The sequence below is a fragment of the Tamandua tetradactyla genome, chromosome 3 (assembly GCF_023851605.1).
Source record: "Tamandua tetradactyla isolate mTamTet1 chromosome 3, mTamTet1.pri, whole genome shotgun sequence".
Lineage (NCBI taxonomy): Eukaryota > Metazoa > Chordata > Mammalia > Pilosa > Myrmecophagidae > Tamandua > Tamandua tetradactyla.
In genome coordinates this window covers 3,335,518-3,345,808 of record NC_135329.1, presented here as the reverse complement: position 1 = coordinate 3,345,808, position 10,291 = coordinate 3,335,518, and the positions used below count along the sequence as shown (strand labels likewise).

At 53.3% G+C, this 10,291-nt stretch overlaps 1 long non-coding RNA gene across 1 annotated transcript; it reads left to right on the top strand.

The window, feature by feature from the left end:
- Positions 1–2,442: 2,442 nt before the first annotated feature.
- LOC143675929 (uncharacterized) lies at positions 2,443–6,798 on the top strand. Its single transcript, XR_013171689.1, has 5 exons — positions 2,443–2,629; positions 4,539–5,061; positions 5,180–5,374; positions 5,574–5,673; positions 5,880–6,798. It is a non-coding gene; the product is annotated as an uncharacterized LOC143675929 (long non-coding RNA).
- Positions 6,799–10,291: the final 3,493 nt, after the last annotated feature.

Sequence of the window (10,291 nt, the reverse complement as noted above, 5' to 3'; positions counted from 1 at the left end):
GTATATAATCAACAACTCACAATATCATCACACAGTTGTGTATTCATCGCCACGGTCATTTCTTAGAACATCTGCATCAATTCAGGAAAAGAAAAAAAACTCATACATACCTACCCCTTTCCCCTTCCTCTCACTGACTGCTAGTATTTCCATCTACCCAATATATTTTTGCCTTTTTTTTCCCTATACCCCTTACCGCTCCCTTTCATTGGTCACTAGCATTTCAATCTACTAAATTAATTTTAAAATTTGTTGTTACTGTTTATTTTTAAATCCATATGTTTTACTCATCTGTCTGTACCATAGACAAAAGGAGAATCAGACACAAGGTTTTCACAATCACACAGTCACATTGTGAAAGCTCTATCATTATACAATCATCAAGAAACATGGCTACTGGAACACAGCTCTACATTTTCAGGCAGTTCCCTCCAGCCTCTCTTCTATGCCTTAACTAAAAAGGTGATACGTATTTATTGCGTAAGAATAACCTCCAGGAAAATCTCTCAACTTTGTTTGGAATCTCTCAGCCATTGACTCTTTATTTTGTCTCATTTCGCTCTTCCCCCTTTTGGTTGAGAAGGTTTTCTCAATCCCCTGATGCTGAGCCTCATTCCAGGATTTCTGTCCCACGCTGCCAGGAAGGCCTGCACCCCTGGGAGTCATGTCCCACGTAGGGGGAAGGTGGTGAGTTTGCTTGTTGTGTTGGCTGGAGAGAGAGGCCACATCTGAGCAACAAGAGGTTCTCTGGGGGTGACTCTTAGGCCTAATTTAAAGTAGGCTTGACCTATCCTTTGTGGGGATAAGTTTCATATGAACAAACCCCAAGACTGGGAGCCTATAGCTTTGGTTGTCCACACTGCTTGTGAGAATATCAGGAATTCTGCACATAGGGAAGTTGAATTTTCCCCCTTTTTCATAATCCCCCCAGGGGGCTTTGCAAATACTTTTTTCATTCACTGTTCAAATCACTCTGGGATTTATCAGCTCCCCCCCCCCCCCGATTTTACCTCGACCGTGGGTTCTGGGGGGCTAGAAAAACGGGACCTGGTCTGTGCTAGTGGGAAAGCTCGTCACCGTCCAGGGCAATGGCGGCAGGATCAGAGTACAGCCTGGAGCGATGACAGGGCTCTTCCAACGCCCTTCCCCTGCTGCAGGCACCCTGCTCCACCCCAGGGGCGCTCCGGCACGACGCTCGCCCTTCCACTTCGTGAGCGGCTAGTCCGCCACTTGGGCAAGGAGCCCTTTCTCCACCCTGGCTTCTCTGGACTTCCAGCCAGGTGGCGATGCATGGACACCAACCTGGGAGCCCGGCTCTGTCAGCTGCCCACGCCTCTTCTAACTCAAAAGGTCCCTGGGACGGCCAATCCGCCCTAGGCGTCCATTTAATCCACACGCGTTCCTAAATCAGGGGGTCAGCTTGACCCCCCAGTCACCAGGAAAGCTTTCTCGGAGTTGGCCATCACGCACCCCCACGGTGTCCTGCAGGCCTCCCCTCCCACCTCGCGGAGCCAACACTAGAGAGGAGGGGACTGACAGCAGACAGACGGTTTCAGACAGACTGACACTGCCTCCGGCCTGGCCCTCAGCAGGGTCGCAGGAATCGCAGGGACCGAACTCATTCGTGGCCTGGAACACAGCTCCTACGGCCCAGGACTTCTTTCACTCAGTCACACGCTCCCAGCTGGACACCCCTCCCACCCGCCCTCCTCAAAACCGAACCCGAAGACTTCCGCGTCCATGGTCACCCTGCCGACACCGGTTCTCGGGTAGTCTCGGGAGGTGATGAGGCTCCCCTAGCCTTTTACCAGTGGGCCGAACGCACGGGGCGCCTACCAGTCAGACGGGCGGTGCTCCCTGCTACCTGGTTCCTGAAACCGTCCCGGGTCCATCACTGCTCCAGCAGCAAGGAGCGCCCTGACAGGGAGGCCAGGAGTCCACTGGATTCCGCCCCCGTCCAGGCGACATCACCGCGCCGTGGGAGAGGAGGTGAGAATATCACCGGCCTCTCGATCCCTGACGAGCCCCCAGAAACGGAGCGCGAAACCAGGAATGAGGCTCTGCAAGCGCCGGGGAACAGGGCAAACCCGGAAGAGACTCCGAGGTTTCAGGTAGTAGGTTTAATTAGTCTGCGGCCACCGGCCTCAGCCTTTCGAAGGCTACTCGGCTGAGCCAGACCAGGGCCTGATACACGGTATTTATAGACAGAATGGCTGCTAGCGTCTTCCTAATATGGCAATTGGTTACCCTCGGGGAGGCGATTGGCTGCTCGCTGGTGGGAGGTGATTGGCGGCTCGCTGGTGGGAGGGGATTGGCGGCTCACTGGTGGGAGGTGATTGGCGGCTCACTGGTGGGAGGCGATTGGCGGCTCGCTGGTGGGAGGTGATTGGCGGCTCACTGGTGGGAGGCGATTGGCGGCTCGCTGGTGGGCGGTGACTGCGGCTTGCTGCGGGCAGAACCAGCCGCGGTGACCAGCAGAGGGGCCAGCTTGCTGCTTCCCTCATGAACTGTGCAATGCAGAGCCCAGATGCTTCAGGGTTGAGCCACGCGAGGCCGCCCAAGGCTTCAGCCCGTCCTGGCGGGGAGGGAAGCAGGCCCTTACGGTTCTGATAGACATCCGGGTCCTGAGGTGCGACTCCCTTGTGGAAAGTCTGTTTCCTGAGGCCCTGAGGGCACGGGGTAGAGACCTCACCCCATGCTGGGTGGGACGCCCTTGGCGATGCGTCGTGCCAGTGTACACACGCGGCCGGGCCTGGGGGTGACACGCGGCGCACACGTGTGTGTGTGTGTGTGTGTGTGTGTGTGTGTGTGTGTGTGTGTGTGTGTATGTGTGCGCACGCCCGCTCATGCGCCGCACCACTTCACGGCCTGGCTGCGGGGACGGCACAGCCCGGGGCCACCCTGCTCCCTGCGTGACTCCAGGCCCTGCCCGGACGCTTCATCCGAACCGCTCCTCCACCCCGGCCCGGCCCCAATCCGGCCCACCCGGAGGGACAGCCGGGCCTGGAACCCCACGACCCCCCTGGCCCTTCGGCTTCAGCGTCTGGCACCGAGGCTGAGGCGCGTTCAGGGGCCCTCATCTACCCCTCACGCCGCCTCGGGGGCCGTGCTGCCGCTTCCCGCTTCCTGGAGGGGCAAAGGAGAGCCGGGGCAGGCGCGCTCGGGAGGGCGGGGGTGGGGATGGGGGAGCGAGCGGGGTGCCTGAGGAGCGGGGGAGGGGGGCAGGGGTGAGCGGGGGTGGGGGGGTGGGGGGTGGGCGAGCGGGGTGCCTGAGGAGCGGGGGGGGGGGGGGGCAGGGATGAGCGGGGGTGGGGTGGGCGAGCGGGGTGCCTGAGGAGCGGGGGGGGGGGGGGGGGGCGAGCGGGGTGCCTGAGGAGCGGGGGAGGGGGGCAGGGATGAGCGGGGGGGTGGGGGGTGGGCGAGCGGGGTGCCTGAGGAGCGGGGGGGGGGCAGGGATGAGCGGGGGGGGGGGCAGGGATGAGCGGGGGTGGGGTGGGCGAGCGGGGTGCCTGAGGAGCGGGGGGGGGGGGGGCGAGCGGGGTGCCTGAGGAGCGGGGGGGGGGGGGTGGGCGAGCGGGGTGCCTGAGGAGCGGGGGAGGGGGGCAGGGATGAGCGGGGGGGGTGGGGGGGTGGGCGAGCGGGGTGCCTGAGGAGCGGGGGAGGGGGGCAGGGATGAGCCGGGGTGGGGTGGGCGAGCGGGGTGCCTGAGGAGCGGGGGAGGGGTGCAGGGATGAGCGGGGTGCCTGAGGAGCAGGGGGCAGGGTGCCTGAGGCCCAGGCCCCTCCGAGCCGCTGGGAGCGGGTGAGGGGAACTCAGACAGGCCCTGCAGCACCCCCGCCCCTTGCCCTCAAACACGAGCCTCAATCAGCTGCATTCCCGGACCCGGGCTGAGTCACACGGAGGCAGGAGGCCTGCAGCGGACACCCCCGCCCCTCTGCGGCCCTCCCCACCCCGGAAATGGCACAGGGTGCGTGGGCCGGCCACGCTGGCGGGGAGGGGTCTGCTGCCTGCCCAGCCTGCGGGAGCCGGTGGGCCCCAAGGCCATTGCGCGCTGCCGGGAAGAGCCACTGCCCCGAACACGTCTAGACCCGCGCGTGCTTCGGGCCCGGTCTGTCCCCGAGCCTGGGGCATTCGGCCCCCCACCTCCGTGACTTCTATCCTGTCCCCCCATGTCACTGTCCCCCCCATGTCACTGTCCGGGGCAGGCTTGCCTCATCTCTCTGCTGACCTCTCCTGTGTTTCTGCCTGCCCCTCCTGCCCTGCAGCCGTGCCTCCTCATGGTGGCCAGAGGAACGTTCTAGAATGCAGAGCTGAGTCTGTCCCTCCGGGGCCAGCGTGCTCTGGCCTCATGAGCTACCCCTGACCCACCCAGTTCCCCCGCAGCTCCCAGGGCTCTCCCTCCTCTTCCGTCTTTTCTCTGTCTGGTCCCACCTGCAGAGGCCTGTCCCTGCTTTACTTGGCACAGGTGGACAGGAAAGCGGCCCCAGAGGACATCCACACTCTGATCCCTGGCCCCATGAGTGCGCTTGTCTTTGCAGGTGAATTTGAGTCAAGCATCCGAGGATGGCAGCTTATCTGCATTTCCAGGTGTGCCTGGACCTCAGTGACATTGTCCTGGTAGAGGGAGACCTTACACACCTGGAGGAGGCGACAGGAAGACGGTGGCGATGTGGAGACGAGTCAGGGAGCCTGGAAGCCTGGAGCATGGGTCACAGGCCGCACAAGGCCAGTAACCTCCAGACGCTGAAAGAGGCAAGAGATGGAGTTCCCCTGCCAGCCTCTAAGGTGGCACGGCCCTCTGACACCTCAGTTTGGGTCCAGGGACACTTCTTGTGGACTTCCAGGCTCCAGGACAGTAGGAGAATGAATGTGCGGTGTTACGTTTCTCCACGATGAGTGGGTGCTGTTGGAAGCCAGCAGGCTTGTGCGACCCCAGGAAACTAATCTCTAGCCAGAATCCTCCTTCTCCATCCATGACCAGGTTCTAAGACCTTCTAGGCACCCCCGGCCCCACCCTTGGCTGAGAAAACTTTTCAGAATCAGTCGCTCCTTCAGCTGCTGGTAAACAGGCTGGTGTTATACTCGCTTCTTTGTTTTATGATCGTTTATATCTGTTTTTCCCCAAAGACTGAGAACTCCTTAAAAATGAGAACCTTATGTTTTTGCTTTGTGTCCCCAGCCTCCAACCCTATGCCCCAGAGGCCACAGCTGTGACTCTGGCTTTGGCCAATCCTGGGCCCGCTGGCCAAGAGCCTGGAATGTGGCTTCCCTGCAGCGCAGCTCCAGGGGACACTGTTCATGAGGAAAACACCAGGACAAACGAATCGACAGTAGTCCACTCACCTCCCTCTCCCCTCAAACAACGAACAAACAAGTAAGCCCCCTGCTCAGCAAACCCCAGCTCTCCCCAGCAGCAGGAGTTCCTGGGCTCCCCAAGGCTGCCCCCCACCCCCCCACCCCCGGGGTTTAGCAGGGCCTCCTGAGGGGACGGATTTCTTGGGGCAGCCAGACTCTGACCTGGACATGTAGATTCTAGTGACATTTAGAAAAGACACATCCATTCTCTTCCTCAGTGACATTCTATTGAACGTGTGGAGCGACCTGGAAGGCAAGGGAAACTATAAAACAGCAACGCTCAGGGGTAAGGAGGGACCTGAGGACAGCACACTTGCGGTAAGTTTAATGTGAATGATCTGAATGTATTAGTGTATTTGTTAGGATAAGATTTGCCTGCATGTGATAGGAAATTTAGAGTAATGGTGTCTTAAACAAAAAAGAAGTCTATTTCCCCATCACACTCAAGTCTGGGCAGGCCGGGGTTGGCACGAGACCCCCTGGGTGGGACCCAGCACCTTCTGACAAGCTGCACTGCCATGCAGGGTCTCTGTTCCCAGAAGTTCGCATCGTGGTCCAAGATGATTGCTACAGCTCCAACCATCAACTGGCATTCCTGCCAGGAGGAAGGGAAAAGGGAAGGCGAGGGGCATGCCTCCTCTTGGGGACACCGCTGAAGTTGCACGTCCCGATTCTGCTCACGCATCATTGACAAAACCTCACGTGGCTCCATGTGGCTGTATAAGATGCTGGGAAAGGTAGCCTTTTTGTGTGTGTGGCCATGAGCCCAGCTTAGTTTTGTGTGGCCGTGAGCCCAGTTGAAATTTAGGGGTTCTCGTACCAAGAAAGAAGAGAACAGTCATAGGAAACAACCAGTATTGTCTGCCCAATCAATCAGCAACAAAAGGCTGCAACGAAAGGCTTCTTAATGGGAGGGACATTCAAAATATAACAAGATATCGTTTTACATGCACCAGATTGGCAAAATGAAAAAGGTCCAACAACACCAAACCACACAGAGGATGTGCGAAAATGGGAATTCTCCTAACTGCAGGTGGGAAAGTAAATTGACATACCCCCTTTGGAAAGCAATCTGCTTAGAGAAATACTTGAGTGTAATTCCTAAGAAAGGTGAAGATGTTCATACCGACAGCCCAGGAATTCTGCTTCTAAGGAAAATCTCACACCTGTACCCAAGGGGTCAGATATAAGAACTGACAGCAGCACTATTTGTGATACAAAAAAAACTGGAAACAACAAATGTTCAGGAATAAGTTCCAACATACGAACGTCATGAACTATCGTACAACAGTCAAAAAGTGACCCAGAGCTACATGTACCAACATGGATAAATCTCAAAACATAAGCTGGAAGACCTCAAATGGATCCACAATGTTCCATTTCATAAAAAAGATAAAAGGAAAAGAAAAATGACTTAATGTTCAAATTTAATAAACAATTACACAGCCATTCATTATGTTATTTCTTAGTATATGTTTGAAGTAGTTCACAATAAAACAATTAGCTGACTTTTGAGATGTTTCACAATGGGAAGAAGTTGCTATGACCAAAAACTGTGTTTTGTAGCTTTTTGAGCTAAGGCTGCCCTCACATGCATCTGATACTCTTTAAGAAGTTGAAATTTTTAGTGGATGGGGTATCAGCTTCCCCAAACCCATGCTGCCAGCTGATAAATCTAAACCCATGTTGGGAATCCAACTCCCCTTGGTTCAGAAGGGCAGGGGACCCACTTTGGGCCACTGAGATGTGCAAAGAAGTGGGCTTGGGGAGCTATTTCCTCACTCCTAAGAAAGACACGAGGTGGAGATGGGCTGTCTTCTAGACGTGGTGGTGCTGGCTGTGATGGCTGGAACCAATGCTGTCATCTTGCTACCATCCTCAGGATGAGGCTGACACAGGGATGGCAGAGCTGAAGGGCAGGAGGGGCTCGAGGGCTGGTGGTATTGAGCTGCAGGTAGCACTGCAGATGGATCCAGCCCATCCCATGATTTTCAGGGACATGCAGTAATTGTGCTGTCATTCAAGCAGCTTGAGGGGAGGTTTTTATTAAGGTTGAAAACATCTTAATTGATTTGGTAAACAATTTTTAATTAAAAACAAGTGGGGGGGGGCACGGTGGCTAAGTAGGCAGAGTTCTTGCCTGCCATGCGAAAGACCCAGGTTTGGTTCCCAGTGCCTGCCCATGTAAAAAGAAAAAGCAAACAAGTAATACATATTCTCATTATAAACACTTGAATGTGGAGTAAGCATAGACGTTCTCCCCCACCATTCCAAGCCACTTTCTTTCCCTAGACCTTTTTTATTACACATATTTTTCTATGTCAGGACTTACCCATTACTTCATTTTAAAAATGGTTGCACAATGGCCTGGAACTGCAGCATGGCTGGAGTGCTGGGTGGACGGCAGGAAGTCTGGTGTGGCTGGATGAAGCAGACTGGGGAGTGGAACAGTGGGCATCACCACGGAATCTGTCAGCAGCTCTAAAATACATCCCGGATCTGCCCACTTCGATCTCCAGAGCCTTCGTCTGAATCCAAGCCACCGACTCTCTCCTGTACCAGTCTCTCCTTTTCCACTGTTGCCCCTCCCCTTCCATCCATCCTCCATACAGTCATCAGAGTGCTCTTACTATGGTAAATTGGATTATTGTTCCTAATTTTTCATTTCATCCCTGTAATAGTTATATCCCCTTTGCAATGTGAATTATCAGTCCCTCCCATTAGAATAAACACAGTGTACTTCCTTTCTCCCCACCCCCCGAAAAAATGGTTGCACGGTATTCCATATTCTGGGAATACTCACATTTATTTCACTTTTCCTTTACTGATTAAGATTTAGTAGATGTGCATCCTTGAACACTGTTGAGGATGTTCGTGAAGACTGAATTCACTGAAGTACAGTTCCTGAGTTAAAGGATAAGTACACTTAAAGTTTTGACAGATACTGTTAACTTGCCCAGACAGACAGAGCCTGTGCCAAGGGAGACCTCTACACAGCTGCCAGCTCCGTCCAGCGTCCCACACCCACTGGCCTTCTCCTCCCTCTGCCCTCTTGCTCCTCCCCCCACCCAGTGCCAATGGCATGTGCATCTGTCCCAGGCGACCCCCTGTGGGACCAGGGAAAGAGCGGCAGAAATGAGGGCAGGAGACGCTGGTCCTATTCCACCCGGAACTTTTTTTCCGTTAGTGGGAATGAGCAACACTCAAGGCAGTTAGTGATGGGCTAGGGATGATAGTAAAAATATTTAATAACCAGTGGTGGGAACACAAAGCAGGAAGGCCTTTGTGTCCCCAAAGCAGGGCTGGGTTGTCCCTTGCTGAGCCAGGCACTCACCGTTTGGTTGCTGGATGACAGGACTGGGTGGGTCCCAGAAGGCATGACCAGCAGTGGGGGCGCCCGGGCCATGCATGCTGTCGGGCCTGGCCCTGGCATCCTGAAGGCCTCAGGCCCCTGCCATGGGACTCCGAGCAAGCTTCTCGGGGGAAGACACTGAGGCAGGGTCCGGGCAGTGAGGAGAAGCAGGCCCAGCCGGCAGTCAGCTGGGCCACAAGCCAGCCCTGACCCTCCTTACTCTGTGTCCACCTTCTCTCCAGGGCCCTTCCATGCGGGCTCTTCTTCCCAGTCTGTCCAGGTGAAGGCACACTGATCTGGGACAAGTTTATTCAGTTTGGAAAAAACACTAAACTGCTGATTTTTAAAAATCTTTTTATTGTATAATATACCATACGTACAAAGCAGAGAAAGAAAAAAGCAATCGTTTTCAAAGCACTCTTCAACCAGTAGTTACAGGACAGATCCCAGAGTTTGTCATGGGCTACAATACGCTCCTCTCACATTTTTCCTTTTAGCTGCTCCAGAATATAGGAGGTTGGAGGGCTTAAATATTTTTTATTATCACAATTGACTTTTTTTTTATGTGAAAAATAACATATATACAAAAAAGCAATACATTTCAAAGCACAGTGCCACAATTAATTGTAGAACATATTTCAGGGTTTGACATGGGTTACAATTCCACAATTTTAGGTTTTTACTTCTAGCTGCTGTCTAAGATACTGGAGACTAAAGGAGATACCAATTTAATGATTCAGCAATCATATTCATTTGTTAAATCCTATCTTTTATAACTCTACCATCTGTATAACTCTACCATCACCTTTTTTTTAATTGTTTTATTTAGTTTTTAAATACCAAAAAACACCAAACGCAAACATTCTTAACTTTTGATCATTCCATTCTACATATATAATCAGTAATTCACAATATCATCACATAGTTGCATATTCATCATCATGATCATTTTTTGGAACACTTGCATCTATTCAGAAAAAGAAATAAAAAGAAAACAGAAAAAAATCATATATACCATACCCCTTACCCCCCCTTTCATTGATCACTAGCATTTCAACTAAATTTATTTTAACATTTGTTCCCCCTATTACTTATTTTTATTCCATATGTTTTACTCATCTGTTGATAAGGTAGACAAAAGGAGCATCAGACACAAGGTTTTCACAATCACACAGTCACATTGTGAAAGCTCTATCATTATACAATCATCTTCAAGAAACATGGCTACTGGAACACAGCTCTACATTTTCAGGCAGTTTCCTCCAGCCTCTCCATTACATCTTGAATAACAAGGTGATATCTACCTAATGCTGAAGAATAACCTCCAGGATAACCTCTCAATTCTGTTTGGAATCTCTCAGCCATTGGCACTTTATTTTGTCTCATTTTGCTCTTCCCTCTTTTGGCTGAGAAGGTTTTCTCAGTCTCCTGATGCTGAGTCTCAGCTCATTCCAGGATTTCTGTCTCAGGTTGCCAGGAAGGTCCACACCCCTGGGAGTCATGTCCCACGCAGAGAGGGGGAAGGTGGTGAGTTTGCTTGTTGTGTTGGCTGGAGAGAGAGGCCACATTTGAGCAACAAGAGGT